Raw genomic sequence first — 23,810 nt, 5'->3', positions numbered from 1 at the left:
TAAACCGCCGCTATCCCGCGGCTTAACGGGGGTCCCTTCACCCCCAAATCCCCTCGTTTCAGCGGGGGAGCGCTTCCTGGTTGGGGCAGGGCTAACCGCCGCAGCCCTGCCCCACGCGCGTCTGTCAGCGCGTGTCTCCGCCTCTCCCCCCCCCCTCTCAGTCTTCCTTCACTGAGAGGGGCGGGGGAGAGGCGGCGATGCGCCGCTGATAGACGCGACTGGAGGCAGGGCTGCAGCCGTTAGCCCTGCCTCCAGGAGCGACCAAGTCTGCGACCAAGTGTCGCAGTGGGGGGTTTGGGGGTCAAGGGACCCCCGTTTAGCGGCACTATAGCGGCGGTTTAGCAGGGGCACACAAGCCCCTGCTAACTATGAGCTCTGAAGCGAGATTTATTCTCGCTTCAGAGTCTCTTTAAACATAACTAGGCAGTTACCTGGCTTCTGCATTGGCTGGTCTGGTTTTCTGCTGGGCGAGCTTTGCTGCTGCCAGTCCCCCCATAGCATTCTCTGACCTTCTAGTGAACCCCCTCCCATGCGCCCATAGGGCTCCTATTCAGGCACTACAACTGTGTGGTGCCTAGTGCCATGCTGGGTGCTGTGGTACCTCTTTGGAGCATGCTGGGTGCTGTAATGCCATGTTGGATGCTGTGGTGCCTCTGTGGGGCATGCTGGGTGCTGCCTAGTGCCATGCTGGGTTCTATGGTGTCTCTGTGGGGCATGCTGGGTACTGTGTGGTGCCATGCTGGGTGCTGTAGTGCCTCTACTCTGCCTGAGGGACATCCGGGGCACCCCAGAATAGATCAGGGGTACGTGCCACTGATCTTTGGGGCTAGCAACGCCCCTGTCTCCCATCCAATCTTTTTCACTCAGGACTCAACTAAAATGTTAATTAATGCTCTCAGCTCTTATAATATCTCGTCTGGAGTATTGTAACATACTACTTTGTGGACTACCAACTAACAGGCACCACTCCAATCTGTACTGATCTCTGCTGCTCATCTTTTCATCTTGCTTCTCGCTCTTCCTCTGCTGCTCCTCTGTCATGCTCTTCACTGGCGGCCAATTAACCAGAGGATCCAGTTCAAACTCTTAACACTAACTTACAAAGCTCTCCACAATCTCTTTCCTCTGTACATCTCCTCACTAGTTTCCAGAAACCAACCCAATTGTAATCTCAGATCTGCACATGACCTGCTGTTGTCCTCCTCTAGAATTACCAGTACTGCCTTGCATTCATGTATACAAGATCTCACATTTGTTTCACCCCTCCTCTGGAATGCCCTTCCACAACACATCCGTCACTCTCCAACCTTTGATATCTTTAAAGACTCCCTCAAAACTTACTTTTTCAAAAATGCATATGCTCGAACTTAGGCCATTCCTCCTTTGTCCTCTGGCCAAGTTGCTCTCCTACTAGATATCCTAAAAACACACTGCCTCTAGGTATGGATACTGAATACTACATGTTCCCACCTTATTCCTGGAGATTGTAAGCTCACAAAGGCAGGGTCACTGTAATTATTAATTCTGTATTTTGTACCAAGTCTGTATTTTGTATATTGGTGTGGTGTATATCATTGCCTGTATTATTATGGACCCCATGTTTGTTTCTTACTTTGCACAGCATCACGGTATATGTGCATTACAAATTAATAATAATAATAAATCAATAATAATAATCTACTGTGATACAGAAAACAAAAAATTTGTACCGAGCATAGTAATATATATAAATATATATATATATATAGATAGATAGATAGATAGATAGATAGATAGATAGATAGATAGATAGATAGATAGATAGATACAGTACAGACCAAAAGTTTGGACACACCTTCTCATTCAAAGAGTTTTCTTTATTTTCATGACTATGAACATTGTAGATTCACACTGAAGGCATCCAAACTATGAATTAACACATGTGGAAGTATAGTATATAACCAAAAAGTGTGAAACAACTGAAAATATGTCATATTCTAGGTTCTTCAAAGTAGCCACCTTTTGCTTTGATTACTGCTTTGCACACTTGTCATTCTCTTGATGAGCTTCAAAAAGTAGTCACCTGAAATGGTCTTCCAACAGTCTTGAAGGAGTTCCCAGAGATGCTTAGCACTTGTTGGCCCTTTTGCCTTCACTCTGCTCACCCCAAACCATCTTGATTGGGTTCACCTCTGGTGACTGTGGAGGCCAGGTCATCTGGCGCAGCACCCTGGTCAAATAGCCCTTACACAGCCTGGAGGTGTGTTTGGGGTCATTGTCCTGTTGAAAAATAAATGATGGTCCAACTAAACACAAACCGGATGGAATAGCATGCCGCTGCAAGATGCTGTGGTGGCCATGCTGGTTCAGTATGCCTTCAATTTTGAATAAATACCCCAACAGTGTCACCAGCAAAGCACCCCCACAGCATCACACCTCCTCCTCCTCCATGCTCCACGGTGGGAACTAGGCATGTAGAGACCATCCGTTCACCTTTTCTAAGTCACACAAAGACATGATGGTTGGAACCAAAAATCTCAAATTTGGACTCATCAGACCAAAGCACAGATTTCCACTGCTTTAACGTCCATTCCTTGTGTTCTTTAGCCCAAACAAGTCTCTTCTGCTTGTTGCCTGTCCTTAGCAGTGGTTTCCTAGCAGATATTCTACCATGAAGGCTTGATTCACACAGTCTCTTCTTAACAGTTGTTCTAGAGATGTGTCTGCTGCTAGAACTCTGTGTGACATTGACCTGGTCTCTAATCTGAGCTACTGTTAACCTGCGATTTCTGAGGCTGGTGACTCGGATGAACTTATCCTCCACAGCAGAGGTGACTCTTGGTCTTCCTTTCCGCATGTGAGCCAGTTTCTTTGTAGCGTTTGATGGTTTTTTAGACTGCACTTGGGGACACTTTCAAAGTTTTCCCAATTTTTCGGACTGACTGACCTTCATTTCTTAAAGTAATGATGGCCACTCGTTTTTCTTTACTTAGCTGCTTTTTTCTTGCCATAATACAAATTCTAACAGTCTATTCAGTAGGACTATCAGCTGTGTATCCACCTGACTTCTCCACAACGCAACTGATGGTCCCATCCCCATTTATAAGCCAAGAAATGCCACTTATTAAACCTGACAGGGCACACCTGTGAAGTGAAAACCTTTTCAGGTGACTACCTCTTGAAGCTCATCAAGAGAATGCCAAAAGTGTGCAAAGCAGTAATCAAAGCAAAAGGTGGCTACTTTGAAGAACCTAGAATATGACATAATTTCAGTTGTTGCACACTTTTTGGTTATGTACGATACTTCCACACAGGGGCGTAGCAATAGGGGTTGCAGAGGTTGCGACCGCATCGGGGCCCTTGGGCCAGAGGGGCCCTCCCTCAACTACACTATTAGCTCTCTATTGGACCTGTGCTCATAATAATCACTTCTATAGATACTTTGAATACTGGTAATCATTAACAAGCTGTTTCCCATCCCTTTCTTGCACCTCTGACACTGTAATTGCCATTGGCAGGTTTTGGTGTGCCATATTAATTGTTATGTATAGAGTGCTTGGGGGGCCCCATTGTAAAACTTGCATCAGGGCCCACAGCTCCTTAGCTACGCCACTGCTTCCACATGTGTTAATTCATAGTTTGGATGCCTTCAGTGATAATCTACAATGTTCATAGTCATGAAAATAAAGAAAACTCTTTGAATGAGAAGGTGTGTCCAAACTTTTGGTCTGTACTGTAGATAGATAGATAGATAGATAGATAGATAGATAGATAGATAGATTATATACACAAAGGTAAGAGTGCATTGAATAGCCCACAGTTTAGTCACTCTGATTGATGACCCTGCCACACACACAGAGCACCGCCCCCTCAGTAATGGGCTCCGCCCTCCCAGCATGCCCTGGTCATGGGTGGCTCACTGGCAATAGCTGAATGGAGTGTGACAATTAACGGTTTCTTTTATAGATAAACATACAACAGTTGCACTTTCTCCACAGCAGGGAGGTGAATGGCAACCACCTCTACACACCAGTGATATCCATCTCTCCGGATACATCTGATATTATGATAACCAGACACAACAAACTTGAAGAACAATGGCGCATAAAAGACCACCAAGCCATCCCTGCAATAACATATAGAGATGTTGGGGCTGATTCACAAAGCTTTCCTGTCTCACCTTACTTATTAACTCACAATTTATCTCTACTTAACTGACATAACTCATGGTTTATCTCTCCAGCAATACTTTACTAGCGGCCGCTACTATGTTAATTACCATAGATACAATAACTATACAGTTACAGCAACAATGTGGAACAAGTGGAAATGGGCCCTCAGTGCAGGGCCGGTTCTAGTAACAATGGGGCCCCAGGGCAAAATGAACCTAGGGGCCCCCCAACAGACACCCCTTGACCAAAAAATGGTATGGGCCCTTTGTTGCAGCCAAATTTCCCTCCTGGGCCCCTGAGCCGGGTGCTGACCCTCCCTCCCCTGGGCCCCTGCAGAGTCTTTGACAGTGTAGTGTCTCACCTGCCCATCGGCACAGATGAAAAGCTACTCTACCAAAGACTCTGCAGAGGCTCCGGGGAGCAACAATTAAGATGGGAGGAGACTCCTTGGGGGCCCCTACAGGCTCTGGACCCTGGGGCAATTGCCCCCTTTGCCTCTATGGTAGCGAGGGCCCTGCCTCAGTGTGTGCTAAATTAATAAATAATATAATAATGAAAAAGGGCGGACAACAGAGGTAGAGCATGCTGTTTTCTACATTTCTTTTCAATTCAAGGATTACAATACATGTTTCTGATTGATTTTGACATTTAAAAAATCTGACCAATGTACCACACACACGTGTTCAATTTTTCCCCAATTATAAAAAAAAAAAAAAAAAAGATTGAAAACTGAGAAAATTGCTTGGGTGGATATATTAGGAAATTGACAATCTACCCTACAACATTAAATTTTCGACTTATATGAGAACATCCAGAATCAAATGTTAAAGGGGAACTGAAGAGAGAGGTATATGGAGGCTGCCATGTTTATTTCCTTTTAAGCAATACCAGTTGCCTGGCAGCCCTGCTGATCCTCTGCCTCTAATACTATTAGCCATAGCCCCTGAACAAGCATGCAGCAGATCAGGTGTTTCAGACTTTAAAGTCAGATCTGACAAGACTAGCTGCATGCTTGTTTCTGGTGTTATTCAGATACTACTGCAGAGAAATAGACCAGCAGGGCTGCCAGGCAACTGGTATTGATTAAATGGAAATAAATATGGCAGCCTCCATATACCTCTCTCTTCCGTTCCCCTTTAGGTGAAAACTTTATTGGCCAATTACTCACCTGGGGTTTCTTCCAGCCCCCAGAAGTCTTCTTGGATCCTTGGCATTATCTGGCGCTTCTCCGTTCCCCCGGTGTCCCCCTCTGTAAGCTAGGTGACTCATCGATTTGCCTCGGCGCATGCACAGTGAGAGCCCCGTAACTCCTCACTCCTGTTCTGTGGCCGGGAGCATTCTGCGCACAAGCCTTTGCAATTCTTACTTACTGTGCAAGTGCAGAACGCTCCCATCCCCAGGAGTATGGTGGAGGAGGCAAGGCATAGGGCCATTCATGCAGCAATAGGAGGGAGACAGCAGGGGGACAGAGCAGCATGGAATGGCAGGGAGGGACCAGGAAGACTTCAGGGGTCTGGAGGAAGCCCCAGGAAAGTAACTGCATACATTTTACAACAAAAGAGGAGAGGGATCGGCACTGCAGAGATACATTTATTGTCCAAAGTGAGGCTCAGTACATGAAATGGCAAGTATGCGACAGCTATACAATAGACAAACGTACCATTGCTGCGGGGTGTGGTAGGTGCGGTGGGTGCTGGGCACTGAACGCCTGACGGCCGTTTCGCGCTAAGTTCGCGCTTCCACGGATGCTAAAGTCTTTAGCCTCCGAGGAAGCGCGAACCTAGCGCGAAACGGCCGTCAGGCGTTCAGTGCCCAGCACCCACCGCACCTACCACACCCCGCAGCAATGGTACGTTTGTCTATTGTATAGCTGTCGCATACTTGCCATTTCATGTACTGAGCCTCACTTTGGACAATAAATGTATCTCTGCAGTGCCGATCCCCCTCCTCTTTTGTTGTAAAATGTATCTGCTCTAGGACCAGAGCACGCAACATACATTCCAGTGAGCGAGGTGTGTTTATACTGCCTACCCCAAAAGATACCAGCTATATTTACTGCAGTGCCAACTACCTTTCTACGTGTCTACAAGTAACTGCATACATCCCAACCTTTTGAGAGCAACACTTAAACCACTCCCTCTGGCCACTCCCCTAATCCCCCCCCCCAACACATCCCTAGTCACGCATACCATAAAGATTTCATAAGAGAAATATGTTGTTGTTTTTTAATTCAAAACACACTGGTCCTTTCTATCCTTATTTATTTTCTTGTATATTAATATTTGAAAATAAGAAATATATCAATTTAAAGGATGGGAATAAAGTTCAAAGTCAAACACTTTTTTCAGTAGAAAAATACATATATGTACACAGATCTGTACATCAGTCCTGAAAGAGGGACAGGGTCCCAAAGAGGGACTGTCCTTTCAAAAGAGGGACAGTTGGGAGCTATGTAACTGGCCACTAAAGTTTTCACTTAAAATTTCCATTCAAAGTATATTCACTCAGTTTACCCTTCTACTACATACATTTGGTAAGATTGTACAATCAAGATTGTGTCATTAGTGTGAACCTTAACAGCTGAAACCTGATTGGCTCCCCTTGGCTAAGTGTTGCTGTTCTCTATGCACCTGCTTTGATAAATCAGCACCACCCACCTTGCAATACGTCCCAGCAGCCCTGTCCCCCAGTTTCCAGTCACCATACGACCTCTCTCCTCTATCGCTAATACCAGAACCAGTCAGCCTGACCTAATGCAACCAGCAAACAAAGTGCGTTACCTCAGAGTGTGCGTCAGTGTCTGGTCCTCTGCGGTGGTCAGTCACACGATAACAGGGACTCTTATCTGGCAGCCCGGCACAGTGCAGCCCCCTTAGTGCGCAGGGGGTGTTATACCAACTTCCAGCGTGAGAACACTAGCAATGTGAAAACAAACAAACGAGGATAGAGCTAGCAGGCAGGGATAACCGGGCACAGCTCCCTCCCTCCATTCTGATCCTAAATGCAGCGATTCTTATTCAAATTGGTACTGTCACTGGCAAGCGGAGGGCTGAAAAGAGAGAGCAGCGTCTCCAGGCTACAGGAATGCAGAGGCTGATTCTTTCTGCTCTGTGGGTCATACTCTGAGCCTGGGCGGCTTTATGAGTAACCGTCTTGTGCCCTCTGCTCCGTGCCTGCTTCCCAGAGTGGCTGCCGGCCCGCGCCATTGTGGTCGGATGCCCGCTGCTGCTCATACTGCTTATTCTGGGCCGCTTTCACAAACTATCCGAGCAGCGAGGAGAAATAGAAGAAGAGAGGAAAGGAACGCTATGAAGAAAAACCAAAATACATGTGTACACATACATATAAGATGGACATTTATCCCGAAGTAAAAATGCGCTGTCATATAAATGGCTTTTTTCCTATGTAGCTGTCACTTACAGCAGGTATGAAAATTAGGGCCCTTTCCAACCGGCCCTCCTTCAGTGCACACTGGTAGCCTTTAGAGCCTTTAGAGCAGAGATGCCCAAACTTTTTCAGCTTACGAGCTACTTAAAATATTACAAATTCATAACGATCTACCATGTAGACTCTACCTACAGATTGAAGCCACACCTGTAGCAAGTGCACAACTCTCAGGTGGGCGGCGTGCGATCTTCCCAGAAGTCCTTTGTGATCTATTACAACCTACACCAGACACAATGGGCATCCCTGCTTAACCACTTCCCAACTGAGGGGTTTTACCCTTTGACCACCAGAGCAATTTTCACCTTTCAGCGCTCCTTCCATTCATTCGCCTATAACTTTATCATTACTTATCACAATGAAATGAACTATATCTTGTTTTTTTCACCACCAATTAGGCTTTCTTTAGGTGGGACATTATGCCAAGAATTATTTTATTCTAAATGTGTTTTAATGGGAAAATAGGAAAAAATGTGGGAAAAAATTTATTATTTTTCAGTTTTCGGCCTTTATAGTTTTCAAATAATGCATGCTACTGTGATTAAAACCCATGAAATGTATTAACCCATTTGTCCCGGTTATAAAACCGTTTAAATTATGTCCCTATCACAATGTTTGGCGCCAATATTTTAATTGGAAATAAAGGTGCATTTTTTTCAGTTTTGCGTCCATCCCTAATTACAAAAACCCATAGTTTATAAAGTAACAGTGTTATACCCTCTTGACATAAATATTTAAAAAGTTCAGTCCCTAAGGTAACTATTTATGTATTTTTTAATTTTTTTTTTTTTAATTACAAAAAAAAAAATTGGGGAGTGTGGGAGGTAAGGAGTTAATTTTTTGTGTAAAACTAATTTATTTGTATGTAAAAAATGCTTTAGGGTGTAGTTTTACTATTTGGCCACAAGATGGCAACAGTAACTTTTTGTTCTTCCGGACGCTTGCAGGAAGTACCAGGAGGCTGAGAAAGTTTTTTTTTTCCACAATGATCGCGCTGCTTAGTGGAGAAGCAGCGGATCATTGCGGGGCTTAGATCAACGTTCCCGTTGATCTCCGGGCGAGCGGCCGGCGGCGTGTTTACGAGCGGGAGTGCGCGCTACAGCGAGCGGGAGCGCGGGCAGCGGCGGGAGCGCGGAAAGTACGGATTTCTCCGTCCCGGTGGGTGAAAGGATGGAAAAAGGGACGGAGAATTTCGTACGCGTGGGGGTAAAGTGGTTAAAGGAGTTAACCGAGAATTTTTTAGAAAATAAACGCTACTTACCAGGGGCTTCCTCCAGCCCCAAGCTCCCAGGACCTCCCTCGCCGCAGCTCTGCCTTCAGCCGTTCGCCGCCGCCGGAGGTTACAAATCCAGGAAAAGTGGGTGGAGCATAAAACAGCCAATCAAATTTCAGCCATTCATTTCTAATGGGAAAATGTAAACTGCAGCCATTTTTAGACTGTTAATCGCAGGGTTCTCAAACTTGGCACACTTGGTTACTGGGTGATTAGGATTAATATTCAGGAAAGTGGGTGGAGCCTACAACAGCCAAACAAAATTCACCTATTTATTTTCAAGGGTAATATTGAAACTGCTGCCATTCTTACACTGTTAATGGCAGAGGCTTCAAACTTGCTACAGTCGGTCTTTGGGTGACTGGGGTCCAAATTCACTAAAGGGGCGGGGCCAAAAACAGCCAATCAAATTTCCTTATTGGATAAACTGCTTCTATTCACTCATTTTTGATGCCAGGAACCTAAAAGCTCACAAACTTGGTCATTGAGTGACTGTGTGTCAAGGTTACAAAAAGTGGGCGGAGCCAAAAACAAATTTTAATGGGAAAATAAACCTGACTCAGACAGGAAGTGACTACAGTGTGACCCTCATAATTCTAAATATAAAACACTTTCCTAGCAGAAAATGGCTTCTGAGAGCAAGAAAGAGGTAAAAAGGGGAATTTCATATCAGTGAGGGTCACACTGTAGTCACTTCCTGTCTGAGTCAGGACTGAGTCAGCCACTTACATACCTGATATTTAACTCTTTCAGGCAGAGAAAGAAAAAAAGGAACACAGCATAGGTATTTGTGTGCTAGGCACTGTACATACACATGTCTATCTCATCATGTCACATGTCACTTCGGGTATCCTTTAAACAAAATCAAGTGCCAGGCAGCCGTGCTGATCTATTTGGCTGCAGTAGTGTCTGAATAACACCAGAAACAAGCATGCAGCTAATCTTGTCAGATCTGACAATAATGTCAGAAACATCTGATTTGCTGCATGCTTGTTCAGGGGCTATGGCTAATAGTATTAGAGGCAGAGGATCAGCAAGAATGCCAGGCAACTGGTACTGTTTTATAGGAAATAAATATGGCAGCCTCCATATCCCTCTCACTTGAGTTATCCTTTAAAGGTGTCTGCACACCATATTATTTTTTACATTTCTTTTAATTCAAGAATTACAATCACCTTTTGTGATTGATTGTAACATTTTAAAAAGATGACCAATGTACCACACAAGTCTCACACTTGCTCCCATGTTTGTGTGGCAGGGGTCACACTTGCTCCCATGTTTGTGTGGCAGGGGTCACACTTGCTCCTACATTTGTGTGGCAGGGTTCACACTTGCTCCCATGTTTGTGTGGCAGGGGTCACACTTGCTCCTACATTTGTGTGGCAGGGGTCACACTTGCTCCCATGTTTGTGTGGCAGGGGTCACACTTGCTCCCATGTTTGTGTGGCAGGGGTCACACTTGCTCCCATGTTTGTGTGGCAGGGGTCACACTTGCTCCCATGTTTGTGTGGCAGGGGTCACACTTGCTCCCATGTTTGTGTGGCAGGGGTCACACTTGCTCCTACATTTGTGTGGCAGGGTTCACACTTGCTCCCATGTTTGTGTGGCAGGGGTCACACTTGCTCCTACATTTGTGTGGCAGGGGTCACACTTGCTCCCATGTTTGTGTGGCAGGGGTCACACTTGCTCCTACATTTGTGTGGCAGGGTTCACACTTGCTCCCATGTTTGTGTGGCAGGGGTCACACTTGCTCCTACATTTGTGTGGCAGGGGTCACACTTGCTCCCATGTTTGTGTGGCAGGGGTCACACTTGCTCCCATGTTTGTGTGGCAGGGGTCACACTTGCTCCCATGTTTGTGTGGCAGGGGTCACACTTGCTCCCATGTTTGTGTGGCAGGGGTCACACTTGCTCCCATGTTTGTGTGGCAGGGGTCACACTTGCTCCCATGTTTGTGTGGCAGGAGTCACACTTGCTCCCATGTTTGTGTGGCAAGGGTCACACTTGCTCCCATGTTTGTGTGGCAGGGGTCACACTGGCTCCCATGTTTGTGTGGCAGGGGTCACACTTGCTCCTACGTTTGTGTGGCAGGGGTCACACTTGCTCCTACGTTTGTGCGGCAGGGGTCACACTTGCTCCTATGTTTGTGTGGCAGGGGTCACACTTGCTCCCATGTTTGTGTGGCAGGGGTCACACTTGCTCCTATGTTTGTGTGGCAGGGGTCACACTTGCTCCCATGTTTGTGTGGCAGGGGTCACACTTGCTCCTACATTTGTGTGTCAGGGGTCACACTTGCTCCCATGTTTGTGTGGCAAGGGTCACACTTGCTCCCATGTTTGTGTGGCAGGGGTCACACTTGCTCCTATGTTTGTGTGGCAGGGGTCACACTTGCTCCCATGTTTGTGTGGCAGGGGTCACACTTGCTCCTACATTTGTGTGTCAGGGGTCACACTTGCTCCTACATTTGTGTGTCAGGGGTCACACTTGCTCCCATGTTTGTGTGGCAGGGGTCACTCTTGCTCCCATGTTTGTGTGGCAGGGGTCACACTTGCTCCTACATTTGTGTGTCAGGGGTCACACTTGCTCCCATGTTTGTGTGGCAGGGGTCACTCTTGCTCCCATGTTTGTGTGGCAGGGGTCACACTTGCTCCTACATTTGTGTGTCAGGGGTCACACTTGCTCCCATGTTTGTGTGGCAGGGGTCACTCTTGCTCCCATGTTTGTGTGGCAGGGGTCACTCTTGCTCCCATGTTTGTGTGGCAGGGGTCACACTTGCTCCTACATTTGTGTGGCAGGGGTCACACTTGCTCCCATGTTTGTGTGGCAGGGGTCACTCTTGCTCCCATGTTTGTGTGGCAGGGGTCACACTTGCTCCTACATTTGTGTGTCAGGGGTCACACTTGCTCCCATGTTTGTGTGGCAGGGGTCACTCTTGCTCCCATGTTTGTGTGGCAGGGGTCACACTTGCTCCTACATTTGTGTGGCAGGGGTCACACTTGCTCCCATGTTTGTGTGGCAGGGGTCACACTTGCTCCTACGTTTGTGTGGCAGGGGTCACACTTGCTCCCATGTTTGTGTGGCAGGGGTCACACTTGCTCCCATGTTTGTGTGGCAGGGGTCACACTTGCTCCTACGTTTGTGTGGCAGGGGTCACACTTGCTCCCATGTTTGTGTGGCAGGGGTCACACTTGCTCCCATGTTTGTGTGGCAGGGGTCACACTTGCTCCTACGTTTGTGTGGCAGGGGTCACACTAGCTCCTACATTTGTGTGGCAGGGGTCACACTTGCTCCTACGTTTGTGATTTTCTGATTGTTCACAATTTTCCGTACTGTGATAAATGACATTGTAATTGGGAAAATGTGCGTCGTGCGGTCGTTTAAAACATGGGAAGAAATGGGCAAGAAAATTCCAATTACTGAACAATCTATTGACTTCAATGACTTTCTAGCAATAGTTTTCTAGCAATGGTTTTCTAGCAGCAGCACGGTGGCGTAGTAGTTAGCTCTCTCGCCTTGCAGCACTTGGTCCCTGGTTCGAATGCCAGCCAGGGCACTATCTGCACTGAGTGTGTATGTTCTCCCCGTGTCTGGGTGAGTTTCCTTCAGGCACTAGTTTCCTCCCACACCCCAAAAACATAGAGATAAGTTAATTGGCTTCCCCCTAATTGGCCCTAGACTACGATACATGCACTACACGATACATACATAGACATATGATTATGGAAGGGATTAGATTGTGAGCCCATCAGAGGGACAGTCAAGTGACAAGACAATATACTGCGCTGCGGAAGATGTCGGCACTATATAAATAATAATAAATAAATAAACTTGTATTTCATGCCAACTGTCAAACAGATAAAAAACAAAATAAAACAAACCATGTAAATAATATGCAATCCTGGCCGTGAAACTTCAGTCCAAATATAAGAACTTAGACGTTGCATTGCATGGAAGATCTACTAGACCCTCCTTCCCATAATCCAGCATGGCATGGGTTAGTGTTGGGTCTTGTTCATGACAAAGGGCTCTTCTTATTAGCTGAGAGTGACAGAGTATTTTCCCGAAATCTCTTCAGGTGACAGATGTCCCCATCTTGCTCGGTTGGGCACGGCTGTCTCAGGCCCGTCCTGCCCTATCTTGGGCATTGTCTGCATAACTGGTCCTTGAATGGCTGGCGGGAGGGGGGATGCTGAGGCTACAGGCCAACAACATCCCAAACACTTAATTAATGGCAACAGGATTTTGTCTCCTCGGGATTAATGAGCGGATGTGTGCGGCCCGGGTGAATAATTAGCTGTCGTCTCATCTTGAAGTGAAAACCTCAGAATGCTGATATTTGGGTAAATTCTTAAGGTCAGATTCTACGAAACAATATTCAAGCCCTCATTGAGGAGATGATTTTTTTTTCATGCATTATATTAGCCATTATTTGTAATATCTAAAGCAGTGAGGGTGAACCTTTTACGACAAAGGGCCCAAACTGCAACCCAAAACTAATTTATTGCAAACTGTCAACACTGCAATATAACCTGAATACTTTACCAAGTATAGGTAGCCATGTAACCTCTGCTAGTATAGGTAGCCAGATGGCCCCCACCCTCACCCATATGGGTAGTCTAATGTGCGTACGAGATAAGTGGCCACCGGGAGACTTGGGCGCAGGATACAGCCGGTATATGGCTGATCCTGCTTCTGCACAAGTCCCGGCCGTGTTAAATACTATTCCCCCTCCAGGTCCACGTGGATAGTGGGGAATGAAATAATTCGGCTTCCAGCTATTGCTGTATAGGTAGCCAGATGACCCCCCCAGTATAGGTAGCCAGATGACCTCCCCCAGTATAGGTAGCCAGATGACCTCCCCAGTATAGGTAGCCAGATGACCTCGCCCAGTATAGGTAGCCAGATGACCCCCCCCCCAGTGTAGGTAGCCAGATGACCTCCCCCAGTATAGGTAGCCAGATGACCTCGCCCAGTATAGGTATCCAGATGGCCTCCCCCAGCATAGGTAGCCAGATGACCCCCCCCCCCAGTGTAGGTAGCCAGATAACCACCCCCAGTATAGGTATCCAGATGACCACCCCCAGTATAGGTAGCCAGATGACCTCCCCAGTATAGGTAGCCAGATGGCCTCCCCCAGCATAGGTAGCCAGATGACCCCCCCCCCCCCAGTGTAGGTAGCCAGATAACCACCCCCAGTATAGGTATCCAGATGACCACCCCCAGAATAGGTAGCCAGATGACCTCCCCAGTATAGGTAGCCAGATGGCCTCCCCCAGCATAGGTAGCCAGATGACCCCTGCCCTCTCCCTATGCCCTTCTTTTCTGTCAGGTTTCACACCCCGTGCAGTGACGCAGGGAATTGGTCAATGCAGTGACACAGCAGGGGGTATGGTCACCACAGTAACACAGCCTATGAAGTGGTGGGGGACAGTGCTCTCTCCTTGGAAACTTTTGACTGCCATGCAGAGGTGTAACTTCTGCCCCTGCAGCTGCAGTGTCAAACATCTGTGGAGGGCTCTAGCTACTCAACCACTCTTCCATACAGCTCAACCCATCTTCCCTGCATGCTGTTCTGCTATCCCTTAAAGAGACACTGAAGCAAACATTTTTTTATGATTTAATCAATTGGTTGTGTATTACGGATAATTACTAGAACATTAGTAGTAAACAAAAGTATTCTCATATTTTTATTTTCAGATATATAGTTTTTTATATAATATTGTATCATTCTCTAATATTTGCAGTTTACACACTACTCAGAATTCTAAATGATTTTACAGAGCAGGCTAGTGAACTATTGACCTGTCCCCTGGAGAGAAAAAGCCAGTGTAGGTAACCAGATGACCTCCCCAGTATAGGTAGCTAGATGACCTCCTCCAGTGTAGGTAGCCAGATGACCCCTGACCTCCCCTGTATGGGTAGCCAGATCACCCCCCCCCCCCCAGTGTAGGTAACCAGATGACCTCCCCAGTATAGGTAGCTAGATGACCTCCTCCAGTGTAGGTAGCCAGATGATAATATCTTCAATGGAACCTTATCATTGCATACCTTCTGGTCATAGACAGTGTCCTTATTTTATCTAAAATAGGAAGCTTTCTGTTATTTGAAAGCTGAGATAAGCTTGTTACTGTAGTTAAAATAAAAACAACAAAATAAAAATTTCTTACAATCCCACTGGCACTGCACTGCACAGGTACCTTAGTTAGGTAAAGATACCCAGACCAGCTAAGGAGAAAAAAGAAACTTGGGGGACATATAGGGACCTATTTTAGAAAAAAAAAGGAAAATGCATACAAATCCACAGCGCTTGGTACTCAAATCGGCATCTGCAGTAACCCCACAGTGCTCAAAAGCATATTTCCACAGTGACCATCACCAGAAATAAATTGAGAAAGGTCACTTCTCCATCCAAGAATCACATATACATTTATTAGAAGCTGAATCTACATCACATATACAATGACTTACTTCCAGGGTCCTTTTGACAGGGACCCTTAGTAGTTAAAAGCTTATAGTGTAACCCAGTACACATTTAAAATCCAAAAAACGATCTCATATAAGTTGCCCAGTCTCCAGTTCCTACCGGTTTTGGCCTTGCGACGTCATCAGGGAACACTGATGAACATATTTTTGGGGCACTGACAATTTTTCGACATTTCTTTTTATTTTTGGATATTACAACCCTTCAAAGCTTACCCAGAGTGTTTGGGCGCCAGATGAAAAAGAAAAAATATTTACAGTAGTAATGACGATAGTAAAACATTGGTAAATATTGCCGATATTTTACTTCATCTAAACCCTACTCTCACACAGAACCCTCCCCTCTCCAACGCCTAACCATAAAACCCCTATTCATGATGCCTAACCCTCAAACCCCGCTTCTTCACACCCTGCCCTAAGACCCCCCTACCTGATGCCTAACCCTAAACCTGATGCCTAACCTTAAAATCCCCTTCCTAACATTTAATGTAACCCTAAAACTCTCCTTCCCGACGCCCAGGGGTGTAACAATAGACCCTGCAAGGAATGCAGCCGCAAAAAGAGGCCCAGAAGCCGCAGGGGCCCCGTCCTGGGAGACTGACAACTAAGGGCAAGGAGAGAAAAAATTATTCTGCAGAATTGTTCTAAGGACTGCATCTGCTCAGCCACTGGTAACGAATCATACAAAGTTTTGTAGACAAAGATCTGTAGACAGTCTCTATTCAGAGAGCAGGGGGAAGGGGCCCCATCCAAAGTTTTGCAGGGGGGCCCAGTGATTTCTAGTTATGCCCCTGCTGATGTCTAACCTTAAAACTTCCTTTCCTGATTCCTAAGCTTAAAACCCCCCTTCCTGAGGCCTAACCCTAAAAGCTCCTCCTGACGCCTAACCCTAAAACCCCCTTCCTGGCGCCTAACCCTAAAACCCCTACTTCCTGATGTCTAACCCTAAAACCACCATTCCTGATGCCTAACCTTAAAACCCCTCCTTCCTAATTTCTAACCCTCAATTCCAGACACATAACCCTCAAACCCCAATTCCAGACACATAACCCTAAAACCCCCATTCCTGACGCCTAACCTTAAAACCCCTATTCTTAACCTTCGAATTTCCAAAACGATAGGTTTCTAAATAATACTTTTCAAAAACAAAAAATATTTTAAACACTATTACTTTCTTAATTTTCAAAACTATTAAAATTTAAAAATTAAAAATTTAAAAAACTATAACTTTCTAATTTTCAAAACGATAAAAATTAAAAAAACTATAACTTTCTAATTTTCAAAACGATATTTATCTATTTATTCAGTGCCCAATAGCCAATATTTGCATTAGCGCCTATGGCTGCGTCCAAATTGTAAATTTGCTGCAGACAACCAAATTTCCTGAAAAAGACTGAAAAAGCTTATCTGCTAGTGATGAAACAGGGATGCTGCTGAAATAACTTTATTTTGGTACAGCTTGGGAAGAACTTCAAAAAGTCAGTTCTACATCTGATGAGAGACTCGTCTATGAAATATTTGTATCATTCTCTCCCATACGAGAAATACTTACATTTCCAATCCATTAAGGGTGATCTGTTTTCTAAACACGAGTGTCAGATCCGTCAGAGGTTTCCTGTTTGTGGAAGTGGTAATTGCGGGTTCACAGGTGTAATTTTCCCTGCAGACACTGGAAACATGACCTTGTCTGCTCCTCGCTACAGATGTGTCCCGAAAAAAGAAAGGGAATCGTTTTACAAAAATTTGTCTTATCTGGAGGCTACAAATGATCCAGGTGGGGATGTAATGTATCAGGCCGCCCCAGGTAATGTGCGCTCTATACAGGCGATGCAAGGGTCAATCATAATCTGTATTCCTGCCAATAGAATATCAGCTCAGTCACATTACCAAAGCTTTTCTTCAGACGTAAAGAGAACATGGCACAAAAATAAATGTGCATCTTATTACCTTTGACCCCAGCTATAAAAATTGATCCACGACAAGACATGGTAATGGGTAGGATGGAGGCGCCCAATGTGTGTTCTATTTTTGTGTTTTAAAATATAAATAAAAATAAAAAAGAGGGGTAATCACTTACTTCTCCAAAAGATAAAGACACCAGTTCAACTGGAATTTTTTTTATTCAAAATGCAACCTAACAACGCATTTTATGGGTCATGGCCCGCTTCCTCAGGTCAATACAAAATGCCTTGATGGCACAGAGGATAGAGTGTAGGCGGCAACATTTTTTTTTTACAATTGAATTGGACTCTATATCTTCTGGAGTGGACCTGGAGTACTGAGCGGGGACGGGTGATTGGCCGCACCCAGGCTATGCATATACATAGGTTAGGATTTAGTTAGTGTTAGGTCCCCTCCCATCAAGGATGACTTCTCCGCAGTGGGAGGGACGAGTACTTAACAAGTTGCATGCAAGCTGTTACAGGAAACCAACATCCTCCAGTGGTAGACAGGTCATGTGTATGCTAGGTGTGTATTTTATCCCACAAGTGGGGCTTGCACTCTCTTGCAGGTAGGCACTTATCTGTTTTTAAGTAGCACTGTTCATTTCCTTGCCATGTACTAATTTAATTCATTTTTGGTCAGCTGCTCCCACTTAGCTTTGCTTTTGGTGTATATGCAGAGCTTCTGTTTGGGTTCAAGGTGCGTTTGCAGTTTCTGGGGGGGCTCAGCGCACCTCTGATTGGAGGCCATTCGGAGGCGGCCTGGTGATGCGCTGATCCACCTTTTGAGGAAGTTAATATCACCAACCATTCCCATTTTATTAAGGTGTATCCATATAAGTGGCCCACCCTGTATTCCTTTCCACTGTGCCGCCTTAATCTCCTCTGCTGGATCCGAAGGTGCCAGTATGATACTGTACTGATCAGGCACCTGCCCTGTCCTCTCTGCAAACGGCTGATAACCTTGCTTTGTGCTGAGATGACAGGACCCATGCCCGTTCAGCAACGCACCGCATTGTGTCCCCTGGCTGGCCGCCTCTTCCTGCTGCTGCTGTGCATTGTACTGTAGCTTGTAATGTATTGGAGCTGATGGTGTCACAGGCAGGACCATGGCTCTGTTATTGGGCCAATCACTGCACTCGCTGAGGAGCAGCAAGTGCAGTGATTGGCCCAATAACAGAGCCATGGTCCAGCCCGTGAGACCATCAGCTCCAATAGAAACACAAGTTACCTGAAGCTGCACCCCCGGTACAGGCATGGAGCTGAGGGACATCTTGGGATATGGGGACAGCAGCAAAGAGGATGTACACAGGTGGACAGCGGAAGACACAGGGGACAACTGGAGGCCATGGGAGACCGAGAAGACACAGCGAAGGACAGGATACATTACAGTACCGTAATAACACAAGTTGCCACATTTCCCCTACAGTAACTGCTGCTAGAATTTAGTTTCAGGGTAGGCCTCCTATTTTGAGCATGCTTGAATTTTCAGCTAGGTCTTATTTTTAGGGAAACACAGTAATAATTAGTGCTGCTCGGATACCACTCTTCACTATCTGGAACTGAATCGGATCTGGATACCCAGATATTTTCCAATCCGGATCCAAATCGGATATCCAACCTCAGTATCCGGGGTAACCGGCCGGATTCGGATACCTGGATAGAAAAACCGGAAGTGCCCTTTAAATTGCTTTAAAAAGGGTTTTTTAGGGTATATGAGGCATGTATCATCATTATTTTGCAAAGGGGAGCACAAATTGATGATGTGGGGACTTCAAACCCCCCCCCCCCAAAAAAAAAAATGGCTGTCAATTAACATTAGGCCTAGGTTCCAGACAGCGGTAGTGCAGCCCACATTGTGTCCAAAGTCCAACCGCACAACTGGGACATAACAGTTTTCAGCAAAGACACCTCCCAAAAATTACGCAGCAATTGTGTTTTGGGTTAAATATAGGTGATATCAGTGGCCTGTGGCACCCTGGCCTGGCGGTGGGAGCTGCACAGGCAGCAGGAGCAGGGCAATGCAGCAGCAGCAGGTGTAACGTGTGCCAGGAGCATGCCGGATGTGGCACGTGTAATGTGGCACTTGCCAAGTGTCACGTGGCACTTGCCATGTGTCACGTGGCACGTGCCACATGGCACGTGTTACGTGGTACTTGGCACGTGTCACTTGGCTCCTGGCACGTGCCACTTGCCATGTGTTACGTGGCGTGGCACTTGGCAACTGCCACGCGACACATGCCAAGTGCCATGTGCCAAGTGCCACGCGACACGTGCCAAGTGCCACGCGACACGTGCTAAGTGCCACGCAACACATGCCACTCGACACATGCCAAGTGCCACGCGACACGTGCCAAGTGCCACGCGACAAGTGCCACGTGGCACTTGGCACGTGTCACATGGCACGTGTCATGTGGCACTTGGCTCCTGGCAGATGTCACTTGCCACGTGCCAAGTGCCACGCGACATGTGCCAAGTGCCACGCGACACGAGCCAAGTGCCACGCGACACGCGCCAAGTGCCACGCGACACGCGCCAAGTGCCACGTGACACATGCCAAGTGCCACGTGACATGTGCCAAGTGCCATGCAACATGTGCCTCACGACACGTGCCAAGTGCCATGCAACACGTGCCAAGTGCCACGCGACACAAGCCAAGTGCCACGCGACACGCGCCAAGTGCCACACGACACGCGCCAAGTGCCACCTAACACGTGCCATGCGACACGTGCCAAGTGCCACGCGGGAAGTGACACTTGGCAAGTGCCACGCGACACGTGCCAAGTGCCACACGACACTTGCCACGTGACAAGTGCCACACGACACATGCCAAGTGCCACGCGACACGTGCCAAGTGCCACGCAACATGTGCCAAGTGCCACGCGACTCGTGCCAAGTGACAGTCAGACAACAGAGGAGAAGACACTAGTGCACACTAACTGTTACACTGCTTCCAGCACAGCAGTTCAGTAGAAAGCTAACACAGTGGTACTACTACTCTACTAGCACTGACTGCTGTACTACAGTACTAACTACACAATAACACAGTAATCCTATCCCCTAATCCCTAAACTAACCTATACCTAAGGCTAATAGCTGGCCAGCAGGCAGCAGCTGGCCTGGTCTATGCACAGCACACACACAGACACATAGCAGCTGCATGCAGCACACACTGACTGTCACACAAATGACATTAAGATAATTAATGATTTAACAATAGTGTAGTGATAGTGAAGGGGTTAATCACTGAACAGCTTTAGGTTTATCACTGTGTACAGCCCTTCCTAGGCTAGCAGCACTGGAGCACACACTCTAACTGTCACACTATGACATCAATCAAGCTAATTAACGATTTAACAATAGTGTAGTGGTACTATTGAAGGGGTTAATCACGGAAAAGCTTTAGGCTTATCATTGTGTACAGCCCCCCTTGCTAGGCCACCAGCACTGGAGCATGTCTCTCAGTGAGCATTCAGCAAGACGATATGTCTCATCATGGCAGCCCTCCTTATTATACAGGTGGGCTGGCCAGTGTTCCTTTCTGTGATTGGGTGCCAGTGCTTAGGCTGGGAGGCCTCTGATTGGCTCAATGAGAACATGTGGGGCTGGCCAGGGTTCCCCTCTGTGATTGGTTGCTAGGGCTTCTGCTGGGAGCCCTCTGATTGGCTCCAGGATGTCATCTCCTTAGTTACAGTATTTCGGATCCGGATACCCGCACTATTCGTGGATATCCGTGTTATACGCCCAAATATCTGCAGATAGCTATCCCGATTTGGGCCCATGTATCCGGAATCCGAATCCAGTCGATAGCCCCAAAAAGTTCGGATATCCGGGTTACCTGGATTTCCGGAATCCGGATGAGCAGCACTGGTAATAATGCAAGTCTATAGTGACCCATACAAAATGCATTAATACTACACACTTTTTTATAGGAATATAAAAATAAATCGTACAGCACTGGGGTATCGAGAGGAATGCAGGAACAATGCAGGAACTTTGCGTTTAGGTAAAAGCAAATCCCATCACTTGAAACAGGGCACGGCGATTTCAGTGACAATCATGGTACCCTTGTGTTTTGTGGTTTGCAAGCGATCCACAAAACATGGAAAAGCCCATACAGTGGAAAAGAAGGCAGACTGTTTCCTGAAGACATAAATCCTGGGCATTACAGTTCTCCTTCCATTCAAGCAAAGCTGTCTCGTTTTCTGGACGCCCACCAGTGAACGTGGAGATGGCAGACACTGAACACGTCCCAGCAGGCCTGCATCGACTTGACACAGTGGCGGCACGCTAAACAGGTACAGCCGCCTGAGCCTTGCTTTACCACGCTGATAGGACAAACTTCTCAATGCAGAGAAATGACAATGCAAGATTTAAAAAGTACAAAAACAGTATAAAAAGTTACTATGTATAGTTCTCTGCAAACATGAACTTTGCACCATCGTGATAACCGGAGAAATGCTCAGTAATGGGAGTGTCTGTCATTCATACATCAAGGGCATTCCAAGGATCTGTACCAGAAACAGCCCATTGATACGTTACACAGGTGTGTGTGTGTGTATATGACATTATACATATACTGTATATAGATATTGCAACATAGGGATTGCCTGTGGGGGCTTTTGACTTCTGAGACAGGCAGAGTGCAAAGCAAGTCTGCAGAATTTCACAAACAACTTTATTTTGCGCTGTACAGGAAGTAAAACATAAAACAAAAACGTTGTCACCAGGTGGGCAACTGACCATAACTCAAAGCTGAGAATTTTCTCTACTGAGTGCAAACCTAATGTTTGTCCCAAACAAAAGCAACAGAAATATACAGCAGGCTACCAGCACAAAATCCAAATACCTTTTGAGCAGTCCACCACAGACATGAGGTTCCCAGAGCAGGATCGCTTGGACTGAACAAATCAGCCTTATGGTGCCCATACATGGTACAATTTTTTTCATCCAATCTTACAATTTCTATGTAGTATAAGGGTAAATTAAGTGAATATACTGGAAGGATAATTAAGCAGTTCCCTTATATTACATAGAAATGGTAAGATTGGATGAAAAAAATTGTACCATGTATGGTCACCATTAGTTTTTCACCTGAGCAGCTGTCTCATGGAGAACATTAGACCCAAAAATGAATTTGCTAAAACGGCAGTGCAGAGGAGAGGAATGTGGGACATGTACCTGCCATCTGACACAAAAATCAAACAATACTTGCAAATGGTTGGACTCCCTTTCACTTGTATGCTACAATGATGCTTTTGCCACGCCAAACTATATATCTATAAGGATGTATATATCTTATTTTATCAATCTCTCTCTCTACACACACACACTATTCAAAATAATTAATAAGTTGTTTGTTGATGCAATGCCTTTAAAGTGAACCTGCCAATAGAAAATGTGTGCCACAGTGCCATAGTTGCCTATCAGCAAGCACCTCAATCTGACTCTGGGGATCTCCAAGCCCAGCACATACTATTTGGTTATCCAAAATAAGTAGAATCAGGTGCTGAGAGTGGACCCCCCCCCCCCCCCCCCCCCCCCCCCGCCATCAGGCAATGTACAGTGTACACCTCTCTCCTGGTCAGCATGACCTTCATACAGGTGTGTACTTTGTGCAGAGGGATGCAAGTGATGTTCCACACCTTATGGATTTACCTCTGCTCTGGGTTGGGGTTAGTATCTAATAAAGAATAACGAAGACCTTAGGAAATCAAAGGCATGATAAAAAATGAAAAATATAATGCTGTATGAAGCTTTGTTTTTTTTATTAGATTTAATGTAACAATGAGATAATTGTACTTTTTTTTATCAGAAAAATATTAAACACCATTAAATATGTAATCTTTGTTCAGAGCTCCACCGGCTGGTAGGCTTTGTAAGCACATTTTCAAGAGCCATTTTCACCTTTCAGCACACCTCCCATTCATTTGGCCATAACTTTATCTCTGCTTATCACACCCAAATGATCTACAGATTTATCCCAGATTTGTGCCCATTTGTCCCTATTTTTCTATTTTGTGTTTTTTTTGTACCCTATCAAAAATTACAAGCCCTTATTTGTTAAAACGACAGTTATATACCCTTATGACATACATATAGTAAAAAAAAAGTGAATTTTTATTTTAAAAATATGGCGTTATATACTATTCAGGGTTACCAGGAAGAGTTTGAGTTTTTCTACTTTTAATTTTTTATGAATGAACATGGCTCCTGGTTGGAGTCATGTTCATTCATTCCCACACACTTTGATTGGCTCAGGGAACACATGTTCCCATTTACCAATCCCTGATATGAAAGTCCCATCGTGGACAAGCGCAGGGCACTTGCGCACCCACGGCTAATTGACAGGACTTACCGGTATGTACTGTTTGTGTTACTGAGGCTCAATCTGGACATACCGGTATTTACTGGTACTAAATTAATATACATCCCTAAATTTTGTACCTTGGACACCTGCATAAATTTGTAACTTACCTCTAAATATCTCCGGGATTTGTAAAACGGAAAAAGCCTCCAC

The 23,810-nt window shown here is 45.8% G+C and overlaps 1 protein-coding gene across 3 annotated transcripts in view; it reads right to left on the bottom strand.

Moving 5' to 3' along the window:
- The window catches only part of LOC137532282 (laminin subunit beta-1-like), a 163,800-nt gene that overhangs the window by 137,391 nt on the left and 2,599 nt on the right, over positions 1-23,810 (bottom strand). Inside the window, exon 1 of one of the 3 annotated variants that reach the window (XM_068252635.1) lies at positions 6,932-7,185. The exons of 1 other annotated variant lie outside the window; for it this stretch is intronic. The gene's annotated coding sequence lies outside the window, so the exon portion shown is untranslated. Of the gene's footprint in view, positions 1-5,319; positions 5,394-6,931; positions 7,186-23,810 lie in introns of those variants that run through there. One more of the 3 variants, XM_068252637.1, reaches the window with a different exon arrangement.

Source organism: Hyperolius riggenbachi, chromosome 9 (assembly GCF_040937935.1).
Source record: "Hyperolius riggenbachi isolate aHypRig1 chromosome 9, aHypRig1.pri, whole genome shotgun sequence".
NCBI classification, from domain to species: Eukaryota; Metazoa; Chordata; class Amphibia; order Anura; family Hyperoliidae; genus Hyperolius; species Hyperolius riggenbachi.
Note: the sequence above shows the minus strand (reverse complement) of the source record. Positions and strands in the feature narration are given on the sequence as shown.